At 48.7% G+C, this 19,033-nt stretch overlaps 1 protein-coding gene across 4 annotated transcripts in view; it reads left to right on the plus strand.

Moving 5' to 3' along the window:
- The window catches only part of P3H2 (prolyl 3-hydroxylase 2), a 120,231-nt gene that overhangs the window by 70,131 nt on the left and 31,067 nt on the right, over positions 1–19,033 (plus strand). The window contains exon 1 of one of the 4 annotated variants that reach the window (XM_074963352.1): positions 10,724–10,873. The exons of the other annotated variants lie outside the window; for them this stretch is intronic. The gene's annotated coding sequence lies outside the window, so the exon portion shown is untranslated. Of the gene's footprint in view, positions 1–10,723; positions 10,874–19,033 lie in introns of those variants that run through there. 4 annotated transcript variants of the gene reach the window in all.

Genomic DNA, 19,033 nt, shown 5'->3' on the forward strand with positions numbered 1-19,033 from the left:
CTCTGGTGCAAGTTGGGACTGTCCTTGTGCAACCTTCCCTTAAACCACTGGAGGATGGGGCAAAGCAAATTGTGGTCATACACACCCTAATCTGATCACCCACCACCCCTAGAATGCCCCCAGTGCACTCCTACTCTCCTTATGTTGGGGATGGGGGTAGCTAGTGCAGAAGGTAGTACAGTGCTTCCACTGGCCTCACACTAGTGGAGAGTTCCTTGGAACAGGGGTAATTCTCTGATGACCTCCTCCAGCTACTTTATGGCCACTCTGTGTTGCTTACCCACTACAAAGTGGCCTTATCAGACTGGAGAATCATAGAATATCAGGGTTGGAAGGGACCTCAGAAGGTCATCTAGTCCAACCCCCTGCTCAAAGCAGGACCAATCCCCAATTTTTGCCCCAGATACCTAAATGGCCCCCTCAAGGATTGAACTCTCAACCCTGGGTTTAGCAGGCCAGTGCTCAAACCACTGAGCTATCCCTCCCCCCCCCCCGAATCTTTTGGTCCTCTGTGTGTGTGTGTGTGTGTGTATACACACACACACACACACACACACACACACACAGCTAGTCTAGCTCCCTGCAGCAGATGCAGGATTGTTCCCTGTGGAATATTTTCTCAGAGTTTGTTCAGCCCAGTTATAATTTCCAAAGTAAGGATGCTCCAAAGGGCCACCTCCTTTTGGAGACTGTTCCAAAACCTGATCCAGTCTGGCTCTGTGGTGTGTGCATGCCCATGCCAGTGTGCATACTGGTAAGTATGATTGTGTAGTATGTATAATTTGCCTCTCAAGGTAGCTTTTTCAGGACATACCCAGGCCAACCCTCCCTTGTCGTGATGAGCATATATTTGCTCCATTTTGCTCCAACAGAAGACTAATGTGCTAGTTTGAGACACATCGAAACTATTTAAAAAGGGAACATCCAGAGCAAACTGGAGATTGATTATATTTTGGGGATGGAAGAATCTCTCCAAAAAAAAGTAGGGGGGCCTCCAAAGAGTCATAAAGTACGTGTTTCTGTCCTGGGTAGTGGGCATGTCGAAGGCAATGAGGAAAAAAGCAATGTGGTGACTAAATCTTTTAAGGTAAGAACCTTCTGTCTAAGCAGGTTGTAGCACAGAGTCCTGTTTTACATAACCTGAGCGGGTAGACTGCAAATAGACAAGTGTTCTGGGAAGGAAATGGATTTTCACACTTGAAGGCCTATACAGACGTCTAATAATCCGAGACCTATGGACAAAGGCCCCATCTTGGAATATAGTTTTCTAGGGCAAATTTCTCTCTCTGGTGCTGGCACCTCTCTTGAAGTCAAAGCGGATCATGCCTGGCGACAAATGTTGGACTTGGGCCCCTACAGGGTAACTGGGACATAGTTAAAGCAGACTGTCACCTTCTTTTAATATGCTAAAGTCTGGAGTGATATTTTGAGACTGATGTAAAAGAGGAGCTCCTGTCCCAGGGAACAGCAGTATCAATAAGATCATCTCAGACCTTGTGAATATCATCACACCCAGGGCACATTAAATTGGAGGTGGTTGGTTCCCTTCTAATGTTTCCCTCTTCCCCCAGTACAGCATTCAGTAATGGTATGAATGGGCAGTGCTAACCGTCTGCTTCAAGATATGTTTGCCGACACATAGGATATCTCTCTGCTCTGAAAAGGCAACAAAACAGCTTGCAGACTTCTGAGAAAAGACCGAAACAAGTTTCAATTTGGGCATTGCCAGCAGATCGAGGGACATGATCGTTCCCCTCTATTCAACATTGGTGAGGCCTCATCTGGAGTACTGTATCCAGTTTTGGGCCCCACACTACAAGAAGGATGTGGAAAAAGTGGAAAAATTGGAAAACACCCAGCAGAGGACAACAAAAATGATTAGGGGACTGGAACACATGACTTATGAGGAGAGGCTGAGAGAACTGGGATTGTTTAGTCTGCAGAAGAGAAGAATGAGGGGGGATTTGATAGCTGCTTTCAACTACCTGAGAGGTGGTTCCAAAGAGGATGGATCTAGACTGTTCTCAGTGGTAGCAGATGACAGAACGAGGAGTAATGGTCTCAAGTTGTAGTGTGGGAGGTTTAGGTTGGATATTAGGAAAAACTTTTTCACTAGGAGGGTGGTGAAACACTGGAATGCGTTCCCTAGGGAGGTGGTGGAATCTCCTTTCTTAGAAGTTTCTAAGGTCAGGCTTGACAAAGCCCTGGCTGGGATGATTTAGTTGGGGATTGACCCTGCTTTGAGCAGGGGGTTGGACTAGATGACCTCCTGAGGTCCCTTCCAACCCTGATATTCTATGAAGTTAAGGAAGGCAGAAAAGCCCATTCAGCTCTTCCAAAGATGCACGAAACCCGCTCAAGTAGCTTCCTTTCACTCCTCTGTCAGAGTTCGTGTACTTTTGAGTCAATTTGTGTGATGCGGGTTGCAATAATATTCAGTCTGAAAACCCCTCTTTGGTTCTGTAACTCTCATTTCTGTCAACACCTGCTACTGTAAGAGTGCATTGACAATTTACTGCAGTATGCATGGCAGGGCTTCTTGCTACCTACTGGTAGCCCTAGAGTACAGCTGAGCAACTGGGGTTGGGTCATAGTTTTTTTTGGTGTTTTTTTAAAACTTTACCCAAGTGACCTAGAAACCTGAGTGCTGAGTTGCAATAGACACCCCTGAGATGTGGAGCACATCAGCATAGATAGCAGGGGAATTAAAATGTTCACTTTACTGGACAATGATTGTGTTGTGTCTTCTGCAGAGCCTTCAGCATAGCAGGCAAAAGCAAGTTGCAAGGTGACAGATGTAAATAGCTTGTGACCTAGTCTCAACTATGGTCTTGTTGCAGATTAGGCAGGGGGAAGCTCTTTGGGCTAGAAGTGCAGCTGGCCACTTGATTAAAAAGACTGACGAGATCAGATTTTCCGGTACCAAAGGGAGATGTCAGTTCTGTGGTTAAACGGGTCACTACGGGGGTCAGCAACCATACAAGCTTCCCACCGGCTGCCAATTGATGCCACGCAATCCCTGAGCTGCAGGGAGCCAGTGCCTGGAGATCATTCCATTCTCCACCATCAGTTGAGCCCTTGGACTTCCGAGACTCTCTTGGGCAGCAGCTGTGTTGTTGGTTCATGAGACGTGGACACCTGGCCGCTAGGAACTGGATCGAACCCTAGTGTCGGTACTCCATGTCAGACGGGAACGACTGTCTGTCTCTACTCAGCTGATCTGGCATCACACCATGCTGCACAACCTCTTACCAATCCCTGAGCCAGCCACTCCCCCTGAAGTTATGAAAACTGGATCGTTTCATTTTAACTAGTGCGCTTGATGCAGCTGGAATCCTTTCTCAAGCCTTCTGCACAGGACATGCTTGTGTGGCAGGTACCCTGCCCTGGCAGCAGGTCTCTGAGTCCAGCCACTTCAGATGCCCCAGAGGTTGGAGCAGGGGGGGATGTCCCGTGCCCTTCGAGCCCCCCTCATTTCAGAGGCCTGGGCTCAGGAGACACGTTATGGCCAAACTTTCTGGGCACGTTTATACGGCAGTGTAAGCCCAGGGTTTGAAGTAAAGCTTAAGCCTAACCCCCATTTAGTCTACACACAAATCGCGCTAACCCAGGGCTCGGTCCCAGGACCCTTTGCGGGGGTGGAGGTGGAGAGTCCGACCCTGAGTCAAGCCGGGACCCAGGGTTCAAGCCCTATTGTTTTGTAATGGAGACATGGCCCCTTCAGACTCGTGCTCTAGGAGTCCACCAGAAGTGTTCCACAATCCCATGGTCTGACTTTCTTTGTCCTCTGGACAGCCAAGTTTTCCCACACTGCACCATGAACACAGGGCTAGAGTGGCCACATTTTGGGAGCACCCTAGGAAGTCTGGGATATGGGTAGTTGGACTCGGGGACTCCTAATGGGACTCGGGTGCTGGAGCTCCAGGTTGGTTCCCAGGTTCAACAATCCCTAACCTGGGGTTACAAATGAGTGTAGATGCTCAAGCCCTAGGCTAACAAACCCAGGGTCTGCTCTACTAACCCTGGGTTTACATTGCAGTCTAGACATACCCTCTGGAGCCTCAGCCTGTGCTCCTGAGCCATGTGTCTTCTGGCACCTCTTCCCAACCCTATGTACTGTCATAGCTACCAGCTGCAATCCAGCCCATAGAGTTTAGCACAGGAAAAGCATACTTACCAAGGAGATCATAGAAGATTAGGGTTGGAAGGGACCTCAGGCAGTCATCTAGTCCAACCCCCTGCTCAAAGCAGGACCAATCCCCAACTAAGTCATCCCAGCCAGGGCTTTGTCCAACTGGGCCTTAAAAACCTGTAAGGATGGAGATTCCACCACCTCCCTAAGTAACCGAGATGTATTTGAATGAACAGAAATTAGCATAAATAATTCCAGAAGCGGTCGCTGCAGGATGTTCTGTCTGTCGTATTTCTATGCTGTTGGGTGCCATAGTATCTAAGTGTATCCCTACGTCCTTTCAACCAGTGCCACTCACATCCAGGCTGCTCTGTGTTTACCCTGGTGGGCGCCACGTGTCATGGGATGGAGTTGTGTACAGGGATGGGTTTGGATGGATCTGGATGCTATGACTTTCTGTGTCAGCCACTGCAGTGAGAAATGCCCTAGCAAAGGTCCTGTGTTCCACCCCAGTGAGCTGGGATGGGCAAGCCTCACTTCTTTAAGCATCCCTTCAGGTCTGGCCTGTGGAATGAAATAAGCTTTGGCCAGCAGTCACTGCACATTCCTCCTCGAGTGAGTTCTCCAATGTTCAAACCGTTTTTTGAAGTACCCGGAAAAATAAGAGCCCTTGTCTGAGTAAGGAATCGCGGCTATTTCAAGGGGAAAGCGGTATATTTAGGCCTTTGAGAGCTACAAGATGGGGGAAGTGCTTGAGTTGTTTGTGTTTGCTTGCCTAGCATTTCTCACAGGGAAGTAGTCTGTGCGGAACATTAAGTGCATTTCATAAACACAAATTGGAGAGGAAATTAGGACTGCATTATAAATTGACCCCGACAGAAGTAGCTGTGTGCTTGATCACCTCTGAAGTGCACACAGCCATCAGCTGTGCCAAGCCATTTGCAAAATAAAAGACCAAATTCTTCAGGCACAGTTGGAGAACTGTGGCTCTCTCCAAGTTTCAAGAGGCTGCTGAATTTAGGTGTGTGGGTTTTTGGTTTTGGTTTCTTTCCCCCCTTTTTCCCCCCTCTCTCCTCCCTCCTTTCTCGCCCCTATCCCCAGCTCCCCACACTGCATGACTGGCTCTGAAATCCATTATGGAAATTGGATGAATTGGGCCAGTCACACTGGACAGCTCATGGATCCTGACAGATGATGATGTATTGAAATAAGAGACAGGAGAGGAAGGGGAGCTTGTGGCAAAAGTCATAGGAGACCATGTAATTTCTGTGTCGTGTACTTATGGAAAAGGAGTTTGAATTAACATTGAATAGGCTACATTCATTCTGGTATTTCCTAACTTTTGAGTCATTCACTTTGCAACTTGAAAATGTTCCTGTAACTTAGTAACAGTGTACAGAATACGCACTTTGTCTGTCTGTCTAAACACACACAGAGAAGAATGCAGGAATAAGCCACTATAACACCATGGATTGCTTGCTCCAGAAATCTGGCAATAGATCATTCCATTTTGTTTCCAGCACTGTAGATCTTTATCCCGCAGTCACTTAAGCACATGTATAGCTTTACTCAGGTGAGCCGTCCAATTGCACTCCGTGGCCCTGTTCACCCGAGTACAGTCATGTACGTGCCTAAGTGATTGCGGGGTTAGGGTCATAATTTTTAGCTATTGACTAGCGTTGCTTTGTCGTTGCGTCTTGTTGCAGATTGCGCAGGGGAAGAGACTGTGTTTTTGTGTGTATTTTAACAGCACTTAGCGACTTGGGATCAGTCTGGGGGTTTTTTAGGATCTATCACCATGCGAATGAGTCCAAGTCCTTATCAGAATTATTATTACGCACAAGTCCAAGTTAAAAACAGTTCTCCTGGAATGGAGCTGAGCTAGCCAGAGCTGATTGCAGATGGGCGTTCAGGATTGGGATTACATGACATGTCCATGATGATTTTATGATGTTATCCTTTTAAAAATGAAGCAGCAGCCAAAGTGCTAATAATATCATACTCTGTGTAAGATGTGTTCGAGATACCTTAGTGGTACAGTGTTGCCAAGCAAATGGGAAGAATGTAGAGAGTATTATGTATTAAACCTTGCTGGTTGCTAACCTGCAATCATAGAAAGGCAAAGGATTTAGATTGGGTTGCTGGGGAAAGACTGTATTGGCTTCGTAATGAAAACCAGAAAGAGGGTGAATTGTGAGCAAGCTGTTTATACTGTATTGATACATTATCATACAGCCTCTGAGAGCAATGGTAGTCATTCCCCATCTAGGATTTTCACTATTGAAGTAACCAACTGGCTGCACTCTAGGTGTCAAGTGACACTATAAATCGTGCTAAGACCAGGCAGGTACTAACTTGAGGTCCATCCTGCAGTCTGACTTCAGTCCTTACCCTGTTCAAATCTTTCCCATATAAGTTTCCGAAAGTCACTAATTTTGGATGAAATCCTGCCCCATTAAAGTCAATGGCAAAACTCCCGCTGACTATAATAGGGTCTGGATTTCACCCTGTTGTGCCAGGAGCTGTACAAACACAGAACAAATATTTTATTCAGTAGTTTGCCACAGTTTGTCCATCCCCTGCAGAAGTGTAAACTACAATCGGTTGAAATTCTTTCATCTAAACATTTTTTGATGAAAATAGGTTTTCAAACTTCCTTTGAAATCTTTCCATTTGCCAACAAAATTAAACGAGTTTTGGTTTTGAGCTGAAAAATTTCATTTCACTTTTCAAAATTCAAAAAAGGCGCTTTTTTCCTCATTTTCCTGCTCTAGTCATTGCCACAGCTGAGCTGACCCCGCGATAGTGTTTCGGGGCTCTTGCATATTTCTTGATGCTGTGCTCTGTTTATGTGACCTTGCAGTTGAAATGTAAAGGTTTTGATGTAAAACTTTGAAGGTATTCCCACAACGTCATTCCGGGAGTGTTAGTGTAATTCAAGATGTATTGTACTGTAAGGGTCTGATACATAAGAATGGCTACACTGGGTCAGACCAAGGGTCCATCTACCCCAGGATCTTGTTTTCCAACAGTGGCCAGTGCCGAATGGTTCAGAGGGAATGAACGGAACAGGGCACTTTAGAGTGATCCAACCCTGTCATCCGGCTTCTTGGAGTTTGTTTAGGGACAAAAGTTGGAGGTTTAGGGACACCCAGAACATGGGGTTGCATACCTGACTTTCATGGCTAAAGCCATTGATGGACCTATTCTCCAGGAACTTCTCATTCCTTTTTGAACGCAGCTAAACTTTTGGCCTTCACGACATCCCCTGGCAACAAGTTCCACGGGTTGACTGTGCTTTGTATGAAGAAGTACTTCCTTTTGTTAGTTTTAAACCAGTTGCCCGTTGTTTGCATTGGGTGACCCTTGGTTCTTATTTATGCCTTCACATAACACACTACTTCCCTGTTCACTTGCTGTATCATATGCCCCCTTAGTCGTCTCTTTTCTAAGATGAACAGCCCCCGTCTTATTAATCTCTCCTCACATGGAAGCTGTTTCACACCCCTGATAATTTTTGTTGCCCTTCTCTGTACTTTGTCCAATTCTAATATATAGTTTTTGAGATCCTGTTTTTCCATCCACTAGTAGTTGTTGTTAATAGTATAGTGTCCACAATCAAGAATGGGATTTCCCATATGCTACACACACTCTCTACATACGCTTAGTAAGAGAAGTTCCCTGTCCCAGGGAAATTGTATGTAGAGAAGACCGAGAAAAGGTGGAGGAAAGAAGCATTATTTATTATTATTCCTATTTTACTTTGTGACTTAGCTCTCCATCAGTTTGTGACCTGCCTGAGGCTACACACTGAGTCTGCGATGGCACCAGAAACTGAACCAAAGTCTCCTGAGTCCAAGTCCTGTACTTTAAACCATTCTTCCTCTCCCTTGGGTCTCGAGGGAATTTGGCAGCAGACCCCGGTGTGTTTCATAATACATCTGTACCCTAGCTTCTGAGAACAGCTTACTGGTTTGGAATTTGTTTATATATATGCTTCTATTTAAACACTCCAAGACAAGTAGAAACTTATCACTGCTTGGCTTCTAGGGCAACTTGAATATTTCAGAAGCAAACACAGAAGGGGATACCCTGAAAGGGTGGAGCTCAGATGTTCTGAGTTTCACCCAGCACTCGATCTCAGCACTGCTTGCACCCTATTTTGAGGAGTTAGGTGCGACTTCTCTATTGTTCAGGAATTATTCGAGCCCTCTGCACAAGAGTGAGTTTCCCCAGGAAGAGCTGAAACCATCACAGGACCTACTGGTGGGTTATACACCTTTCAAAAAGAAATGGGAACCAGCAAGCGCAAGAACAATCCAGTCGCACCACACAGCATTTCGCTTCACATCCTGGTGCTGCAGAGAGCTGGATTGAGCTTATTGGTAGAATTAAACACACAACCTTTGGAAGCAAAGGACTGCAAAGTTAACAAGAATGAGAGAGATCAAGGCTGAAGTTTGCACTGTAAATAGCTCTGAACAGTGCAAAGATTTCCTTAACATCAATCATCGATGTAATCTCAAATCAGCTGCTTCTTTTTCTCTAATGTCCTCTTGTCACCAATTAACCTGCTGTACTTATAGGCTGAGCTGGTAGCACTGCCACTAGTTAAGGTTGCCTGAGACGACTTCTTGTAAGACCCAGTTTTCAGTTATAACTTTGCCAAACTTCAGCCACTGGGGATGACATTTTCCAGGCGGGTGCCTCCGGGTGGGTGCGTTTGGATAGTTTTTCAGCATAAATGGCTGTCGTTTCTAAGAAGGAGAAAAGACATTGTTTTGTCCACTTTAAAAACATTCGTATAACCATTTCATTGAACAGCGCTAGTGCCCCCAGGCTTTGGAGCAGAGCTGGTGGGGGAAGAGGGGGTCGTCCTGGTGCCAGGATTATGGCTTTTATGGTTCTCACGAAAATGCACCCAAATTTGGCCAAATTATAAGACTTTGGAAAAAATCTCACTTTACAGATGCTGGCAGCTAAATCTCTGAAGCTTCCATCTGCACGGAGCGTGCTCCAATCTCTCACCGCTCCTGCATGTGACCAGACTATGCATGCACCATCCCACACAGTGACCAAGCGTGCTCCAACCTGGTGGCTAAGGGTGCTGGCTCTGGAGCTGAGGGCAGGGAGCCTGTCTCTCTTGTGTTCTCAATTCCTTACCTTTGGGCAAAGGAAGGAAAGGAAGAGGGAGAAGATTGAGCCTGGGGAGGTGGGGGAGACTGGGAGCTGGGGTTTGGGGTATGACTGATCAGACGAGGAGCCCCCGTGGGGGTGACCGAGAGTGAGCAAGGAGACCGGCACAGGGATGAGGATGAAGAGCTGGGGGAAAAAACTGGGACAGAGATCTGGGGTTGGGATGGAAAGAGACGGGACACGGATAGGGACAGAAGGGTCTGTGACCACGAGAGATCACTCCCTTCAGAAGCCGGACTGGACCCCAAGATTCCTGATACTCTGCTGTCAGTAAGTAGCTGTTTTGTCCACATTAAAACCATTCTTACAACCAGGTCATTGAGATGCTGTGGTACGGCACCCGTGGCTGGCCTGGGTCAGCTGCTCAGGCTCGCGGGACTCAGGCTGCAGACTGTAAAATGGCAGTGTAGACATTCAGTCTCCATCTGGAGCCTGAGCTCTGGGACCCCGTGGTGGGGAGGGTCCCAGAGCTCTGGCTTCAGCCAGAGCCTGAATGTCTACACTGCAGTTTTTAGCCCTGTGAGCCGAGCATTGCAAGCCCGAGGCGGCTTACCAAGGCCAGGTGTAGCTGTGCAGCGGGTCTTTTATTCCAGGGTAGACGTACCCTCTGTGGCCAGGGTTTAGGGGAGACTTTGAGTTAGGACTCCTGAGTTCAATGCTAAGAATTGACACCTATTTATATAATATAACCGTGGACACATCACACTACTTCCCTTAACCTTATTTTTCCCATCTGTAAAATGGATAAAGTAGAATTTACCTGATCAACTAAGTTGCAAGACATAATTCTCATTTTTTCTCTCTCTTTTGTGCTGTAGTGTAAACTCAAACTTTCACTTCCGTTTGGATTGAATACACAAACGGGAGAGCTATTGTTTTGCAGGAAGAGCAAAGCCAGCCTCTGTTTCCTGCACAGGTTGTAACTACAGGGTTAAAGCCAAAAATATTCTCAAGTTTGCACAGGACAAATTGTTCAAGTTCTTCTGGGCATCGCTGTGCCCTGGTGCTTTGCTGTTCAAAGGACAAAGCTGGAGCCTGTTTTGACATGCCCTCTGACTGGGGCTTACATTTTCTTTTCAAAGGCAATCGCACATGCTCCTTCTCAGGCAGCCCTGCTCTGGGGCTGCTGGGAATTGGACCAGTCAGTGGACTTTGGCTGAGTTAGGGCAATAGAACAAAATCTTAGAGTTTAGAGGTTTTATTGTCTGAAATTTGACTACAGTGGTGGAAATCTCAGCGAGCTTCAGTTCCCAGGCAAAGTGCCTGTGTTGATTTGCAAAAAGAAAAGGAGTACTTGTGGCACCTACATAAGAGAATAAATGGACACAAATCAGATGTCAAGAATTATAACATTCATAAACCAGTCGGAGAACACTTCAATCTCTCTGGTCACATGATTACAGACATGAAAGTTGCAATTCTTCAACAAAAAAACTTCAAATCCAGACTCCAGCGAGAAACTGTTGAATTGGAATTCATTTGCAAATTGGATACAATTAACTTAGGCTTGAATAGAGACTGGGAGTGGCTAAGTCATTATGCAAGGTAACCTATTTCCCCTTGTTTTTTCCTAACCCCCCCCCCCCCCCAGACGTTCTTGTTAAACCATGGATTTGTGCTGGAAATGGCCCACCTTGATTATCATACACATTGTAAGGAGAGTGGTCACTTTAGATAAGCTATTACCAGCAGGAGAGTGGGTTTGTGTGGGGGGGGGGGGTTTGGAGGGGGGTGAGGGGGTGAGAGAACCTGGATTTGTGCAAGAAATGGCCCACCTTGATTATCATACACATTGTGAAGAGAGTGGTCACTTTGGGCTATTACCAGCAGGAGAGTGAGTTTGTGGGGGGGGGGGGGGGGGCGGAGGGTGAGAAAACCTGGATTTGTGCTGGAAATGGCCCAACTTGATGATCACTTTAGATAAGCTATTACCAACAGGAGAGTGGGGTGGGAGGAGGTATTGTTTCATGGTCTCTGCGTATATAATGTCTTCTGCAGTTTCCACAGTATGCATCCGATGAAGTGAGCTGTAGCTCACGAAAGCTTATGCTCAAATAAATTGGTTAGTCTCTAAGGTGCCACAAGTACTCCTTTTCTTTTTGCGAATACAGACTAACACGGCTGTTACTCTGAAATCTGTGTTGATTTGAGGGCTGATTCAGCCCATTGTTACCAATGAGAAAAGCAGGAGTATGACAGGATAGGCAAAGTTCATGGAGCATGCCACTGGAGTTGATTCCTATCTTCATCTGAAGTGTTTTTCCATGTTAGCATTTGCCGCAGAGCCAGGAGGATTCTGAAGGCGGCTGTGGGGGGACACCTGCTGTAGGATTCCAGCCACTGGAAGAAAGTTGTTTTCTCCCAAGTTTGTATCTCAGCCTCCACATGATCTGTAGCGTCCCCTCCACATGCCACCCAGGGAAGGTAGGGGAGTGACAGTAAGGACACTGTTTCTGTTCCGAGGTCTGCAATTGATTTCTGTGCCCGCAGGCTAAGTCCCTTAGGGCATGTCTTCACTGCGATTAAAAAACCTGAGGCTTCGTCAGCTGGCTTGTCCTTGCAGGGCTCGCACCCTCCGGGTACGTCTACACTGCAATGTAAGCCCAGGGTTCGAACTCGGGTTCAACCCTAACCCCCCTTCCATCTACACATAAATCACCTTAACCCAGGGCTCAGACCGAGGGTGTAGAGTTCGAGCCTAAATCAAGCTGGGGCCCAGGGTTCAAGCCCTATTGCTTTGCAGTGTAGACACCGCCCCACTGGACTTGTACTCCGGGAGGCTGCTAAAAGTATCCCATGATCCCACAGGCCAACTTTTTGTCCTCTGACCAGTCAAGTTAGGTGGACAGTCAAGTTTCCCCACGCTGCACCACAAACACAGGGCCATGTTTTGGGAAAACGCTAGGAAGTCTGGGAAATGGGTGGCTGGACTTGAGGACACTTCTCTGATTCCCCAAGCTTGCTCGCTTGCTTTCTGTTCATGTAAAATTATTTTCGGTGGCTTGCTGTTCTTTTTAATTCCCTACTAGTTCTTACAGTGCTAAAGGAAATCCAATTCTGTAGCTTCTTAATGCATTTTTGCCACTTGGAATTTTTGTTTGCAAGAGGAGACTCGAATGGTACTAGCCAGTTTGTTTGCTGCCAAAATATGTTCCCACTAAACTTTTAGAAAAAGCTGCCTCAGAACAAAAATATACATCCTCATCGAGCCTTGTATTTTCCCAAGCCCCACTGAACCGTGCATACAGTGCAGGGGGAGGTGTCGCTCTGCCAGTTAAACAACTGGCCTCTTTTATGAGCCCTGGCAGCCAGCTCCAGTTTCCGAATGGGAACAGGTTTGCAGCCACTCAGCCGGGCCTGCTGCTTCCAGAGGAATTCTTCTGCTCTAGCTGAATTCCAAGGCTGCCACTCTTACTCGGCTCCAGGCCATTCCTGCTCAAAGCAGCATTAAACATAAACACGGGGCTTCTTGACAGTGCTGTTCTGGTAACGTACCGGGAACAAGCCCTCTCTAAAGCCAGGAGTCCTGAGTACTGCAGCAGTGCTAGGCAGAGGACAGCTGTGTGCACCATCTGGCCAGCTGTAGCCAAGCCCAGTTACCACTGAGGGTCTGTCTACACAGCAAGGAAAAGCCCGGGGCTGGCCTGTGCCAGCTAACTCGTGTGCAGGGCTTGGGCTGTGGGGCTGTTTCATTGCTGTGTAGACTCTGCACCGTAGGAGCCCCGCGAGCCTGATTCAGCTACCATGGGACATCTGCAGGTGGCTAGTTACTGGGCAGACATGCCAATCTGGCTACCTCTACACTACAGGTGAGGGGTGTGATTCCACTGCTCGTGTGCGCGTGCTCATGCTTGCTCTCATTGAGCGAGCACAAGTATAAATAGAAGTGCATCAAGGGTCACAGTAGTGGATGTAACCGTAGTTATCTTTGAAAACTCATGGCGATCGGGGGAAGTCCCGGACGACTGGAAAAAGGCTAATGTAGTGCCCATCTTTAAAAAAGGGAAGGAGGAGGATTCAGGGAACTACAGGCCAGTCAGCCTCACCTCAGTCCCTGGAAAAATCGTGGAGCAGGTCCTCAAGGAATCAATTCTGAAGCATTTAGAGGAGAGGAAAGTGATCAGGAACAGTCAGCGTGGATTCACCAAGGGCAAGTCATGCCTGACTAATCTAATTGCCTTCTATGACGAGATAACTTGCTCTGTGGATGAGGGGAAAGCAGTGGACGTGTTGTTCCTTGACAGTAGCAAAGCTTTTGATACAGTCTCCCACAGTATTCTTGCCAGCAAGTTAAAGTAATATGGCCTGGATGAATGGACTATAAGGTGGATAGAAAGTTGGCTAGATTGTCGGGCTCAACGGGTAGTGATCAATGGCTCCATGTCTAGTTGTAGCCAGTATCAAGCGGAGTGCCCCAAGGGTCGGTCCTGGGGCCGATTTTGTTCAATATCTTCATTAATGATCTGGATGACGGCGTGGATTTCACCCTCAGCAAGTTTGCCGATGACACAAAACTGGGAGGAGAGGTAGATATGCTGGAGGGTAGGGATAGGATACAGAGGGCCCTAGACAAATTGGAGGATTGGGCCAAAAGAAATCTGATGAGGTTCAACAAGGACAAGTCCAGAGTCCTGCACTTAGGACGGAAGAATCCAATGCATCGCTACAGACTAGGGACTGAATGGCTAGGCAGCAGTTCTGCAGAAAAGGACCTAGGGGTTACAGTGGACGAGAAGCTGGATATGAGTTTATAGTGTGCCCTTGTTGCCAAGAGGGCTAACGGCATTTTGGGCTGTACACATAGGAGCATTGCCAGCAGATCAAGGGATGTGATCATTTCCCTCTATTCGACATTGGTGAGGCCTCATCTGGAGTACTGCGTCCAGTTTGGGGCCCCACACTACAAGAAGGATGTGGATAAATTGGAAAGCGTCCAGCGGAGGGCAACAAAAATGATTAAGGGGCTGGAGCAAATGACTTATGAGGAGAGGCTGAGGGAACTGGGATTATTTAGTTTGCGGAAGAGAAGAATGAGGGGGGATTTGATAGCTGCTTTCAACTACCTGAGAGGGGGTTCCAAAGAGGATGGATCTAGACTTTTCTCATTGGTGGCAGATGACAGAACAAGGAGTAATGGTCTCAAGTTGCAGTGGGGGAGGTTTAGGTTGGATATTAGGAAAAACTTTTTCACTAGGAGGGCGGTGAAGCACTGGAATGCATTACCTAGGGAGGTGGTGGGATCTCCTTCCTTTGAGATTTTTAAGGTCAGACTTGACAAAGCCCTGACTGGGATGATTTAGTTGGGGGTTGGTCCTGCTTTGAGCCGGGGGTGGGACTAGATGACCTTGTGAGGGCCCTTCCAACCCTGAGATTCTGTGATTCTATGATGCCTGAAACTGGACTAGCACGTACATACCCGCCGGTTTCAGGCTCAGCCGTGCCTCCGCTGCAGCTCCCTGCCCTCCACCAGCTGCCTGGCTCTTTATGCTCACATACGTGTACACAAGCAGGGGAATCTCACTCCTAGCATGTCGTGCAGACATGGCCTTAGTCCCAGACAGGGAAGGGAAAACCAGTGAGCACCAACTTACGGAGTTTGCCCCTCCCCCTGTAGAATGAGTTGCTGCTTTGTCCCCAAATCCAGTAGGCTCCAGGGGATTCCAAAGAGCTGGGATGGCTTCAGGTCTCCATGCTGAAGGGAGCCACAAGGAAAGAACCAGAGCCCCAGATGGACGCCCCTTCTAGGTAATTGCCACAAGGCAGCCAGGACCGGCTCTCGGCACCGGCAAAGCAAGCACATGCTTGGGGCGGCACAATTCCCGGGGCGGCGTTCCGGCCATCCCTTTTTTTATGACCCCGCTGCTCCCAATCTCCTGCTGAGATCCTGACCTCGTGGAGAGCCCTCTGCTGGATGCCAGGCCGTGGGAGCTAGTATCACGGAAGCAGCTTCTGCATTGAGCAGAAGAGATCTGCATGTGGAGGTCTCCTTCTGCCTTCAGGTTTCCCTGGGATGATCTAGGCTAAGATTAAACATACCTGTTCAGCTTGGGACAGTGCTGTGCCTCAAAGCATCAATATCTTGTGGGATTTCACAGTATAGTTTTTTTTGTTTGCTTTGTTGTTTTTGTTTGGGGGGGGGGTTGGTTTTTTGTTTTTTTGCATTTGGAACATAAAAACATGACTTTTCTTGCGTGTTCATCGCTCAAGAGCGGGCTGACCTTTGCTCAATATGTGGCCGGTTTCCTAGTGGAACGTAGCACGTCCCAGCTTGCCAATGGGTTTGTTTTCATCCAGTGTGAAGTTAAAGCATCACAGATTCCCCCTCCCTCTGAGCAGTTCGGGTTTTGATTTCTTTTGCAATGAGATGTGAAAATACATTTTCAGAATGTCACAGCTGCATTTTAACAGGCCTTTGATGCAAAACTAGCAATTCCCCATAGGGCGTAAACAGTCTGCTCCGAGATAATGCCCTGCTCCCCGCTGGCACGTCCGTTACTCTCACCCCTCTCCTCGGTGCCTTGCACCGCTGCTTGCAGAACAGCGTGTTCCTCAGGGACTGACTGGAATGTGCTGTAAACAGATGGAGGAAAGGGGTGAGAAATGTGCAGAAACAGTGAGAGAAATGCAGAGACAAGATTGTCCTGTGGTTAGGGTACCAGGCTGGGAACTTGGAGCTCTGCCACATTCTTCCTGCACGGCCTTTGGCAAGTCACTTAGGCCCAGCTCCTGAAAGGGGAATTAAGCACCAATTGAAATCAGTGAAACTTAGGTGCCTAATTCCCTTTACGAATCTGGGCCTTAACCTCTGCATATCTGCGCTCCCCAGTGGATAAAATGTAGCTGATGATACTCACCGGAGAGTTGTCAGGGCAAACTTTATGAGGTGTGGGGATGTTACAGTGAGGAGTGTCTGTACATAAAATGGTCACTATTATTTAGGTTCCATTGATGAATGGTTAGAAAGGATTGATAGCTGTTAGACACAAGTAGTACATGTTATAGAGGGGTATGAACACCTGTAGAAGTGCTATAAATTCCCATAACCCATGTCACAAGCAACCTATAGACCAGGCAGACATGCTGACAATTGCATTATCATTTGTTGAAACATCTGTCAGTCATGTATTAACCCTGCATCGACTGTTGCTAAATGGAACCGTAATATAAAGTGTGACTGGTCACACAAATCAAAGTCCGACCGGTGCAAGCTGGTCCAGCCATGTGCTGGGCAGACAACCTGCTGATTCAGGGTGTGCTACTTCGTTGTGACCTACATCTTGAGCCACAGCGTAGACTAAGAAAGAAGGCAACAAATGGAAGGACCCCCTTGCCAATTATCTGGTGTGGGAATCTGAGCAGCAGACAGGACCAAAGCAAACAAACCAGTGTGGTTTACCAACAACCCGCGGTGCTGGCCAAGTGGCACGCGGTTCGTGTTCGCAGCCCTACAGCACTTTACCCTCGGTCATGCTGTGCTGTGACACTGTGTGCGGCTTTGAACTGGCCAGCGTCCAGCACGGTCTCTTGTTCTCTCCCGGGTGAGTAACATCCGCCAGGAGCCGGCCAGGCTTTGTGGTCCCTCTGGGAGGAAGGCTGGCGTGCTTGGTCTCTGTCAAATCGTTGTAATCGAGACTGAATTTCCCACATGTGCACAAGTGTGGCTGGAATCTGCTTCCTGGTGCCGTACGCAGGCAGGAGGCATTTCAGGGAGACAATGTCCGATCGTGGCGGCAGGGCAGCGTGCCTGGGAAATCTCTCCTCCTAACTCACCTCTCCCGGGATGCCTGAAAACCACAGGCAGTGGCCTGGCGGCTGGGGTGCTGGGCCTGCTGCGTACAACACTTCTCAGACCATCACACTGCTCCCTTGTGCCCCTGCCGACCCCCCCATCAGTTAGGCGCAGTCCCCGGGTGTGACTCCTGCTCTGCTCGTTGCGGGCGGAGACCCTTGTGCCATTATGAGCTGTCTGTGCCGAGTGGCTTTGATCGGCGGAGGCTGATCGTTACAAAGGTTTCGGGCTGGAAGCTACAGGCCCCATTGCTGAGGAGGGGGGGTGCAGAGGTGGGAATCCCCGGGGGGCTTTCTGGTTGACTCAGACAGAATATCCAGTGGCCGCCACAAGCTTTCCCGGTGTGCGTCCCCTCCTCCCGTGCGCTGAGACTGGTGCAATAAGGGCAGGCTGGGGCTAGGCCCACCCTGCTCCTCTCCCTCGCTGCAATCTACTTCCTCAACCATGGGCCCCCACCATTTACTGAGTCAGATGTGAGGGAGCGGAGACGTGAGGGAGCGTCGGTGAAACCACCACCAGGGTTAAGTGGGATTTCAGTGCTGGGTAGGCCTCTGGCGGGCATCTGCCCCCTGCCGTGGGAGGAGAACCAGGCCCTGAGAGTCTAGCACCGCTAGTAAACCAGACTTCAGCTTGGACAGCCCTTGGGCACCCCTGGAGAGCTGGCTCCCGAACTGCACCTACTCTTTCTCTATGGTGCTGTGATTAATTTTGGGGGCAGGGGCCTCAGCCAGTGAAGCTGTCTCCTATCCTTTTCTCTCCCCATGATGGTGTGTATGGCTGTCAGCAGGCAGATGTTTTACCACATCTGTCTCTTTCCCTGCAGATCCCGCAGCTGCAGCCGGTATGCACAGGGCTGGACTCTCTACATGTGTAGGAGGCCTTGACCAGTGCAGGGCCAGCATCTGATAGCAGTTACACCAGTGTAAATCTGGAGTAATTTAACTCAGTGGGATTAACTGCAGATGACATCGGTGTGATTGACAGCAGAATCTGCCTGTTTGCAATTTAAAATAGCCTGGCAAGGGCTCCATGGTCCCCTGTGCAAGCCAAGGAGAGCCTGTGGAGCCCTGGGTCTGGCTGCAGGAAAAGCAGATGGGCAGGGTACTTTCACTGCAGGATGTTCCCTCCCAGTGCGGGGCTTCCGTGGGGATTCAGGTCAGAGAGTTTAGAGGGGTCTAGAATGGGGGGATGGTCTTTCATGCTTCCCCCCCCAGACCCGCCCAGATTTCTTCCACACATCCCCTAGGGCAGTGGTCCTCAAAGCCGGTCCTCCGCTTGTTCAGGGAAAGCCCCTGGCGCGCTGGACCGGTTTGTTTAACTGCCACATCTGCAGGTTCAGCTGATCACAGCTCCCAGTGGCCACAGTTTGCCGCTCCAGGCCAGTGGAGGCTGCAGGAAGTGGCGGCCAGCACGTCCCTTGGCCTGCGCCACTTCCCGCAGCCCCCATTGGCCTGGAGCGGCGAACCACGGCAACTGGGAGCCGCGATCGGCCGAACCTGCGGACGCGCCAGGGGCTTTCCCTGAACAAGCAGCAGACCGGCTTTGAGGACCACTGTGCTAGGGTTTGTGTTCTGCGATGTGTCAGGGCAAACGTGGCAACAATGGTTTAGGCATAGCCAGTCTCGGCACCAGGCTGTGTGTATTTACTGGCTCCAAGCAGCAGTTACTGCTGCTCTGTGCCTGCACCCACCTCTGAAGGAGCTGCTATCCCATAGTACACTTGGGGAAACTGTCGCAGAGAAGCAAAGTGACTTGCCCAAGGTCACGCAGGCAGGCGGGAACAGACTCCCTATCTTCTAACTGCCCTGCACCAGGCTGGCTCTGGCATTGAAATCACTTCCTTCATTCTGCATGCTCAGTTTTTTCTTGATTTCGCCCATCACTCAATGTTGATCTCATTTGCTGCTGGTCCCTTC

Source organism: Natator depressus, chromosome 9, assembly GCF_965152275.1.
Source record: "Natator depressus isolate rNatDep1 chromosome 9, rNatDep2.hap1, whole genome shotgun sequence".
NCBI classification, from domain to species: Eukaryota; Metazoa; Chordata; order Testudines; family Cheloniidae; genus Natator; species Natator depressus.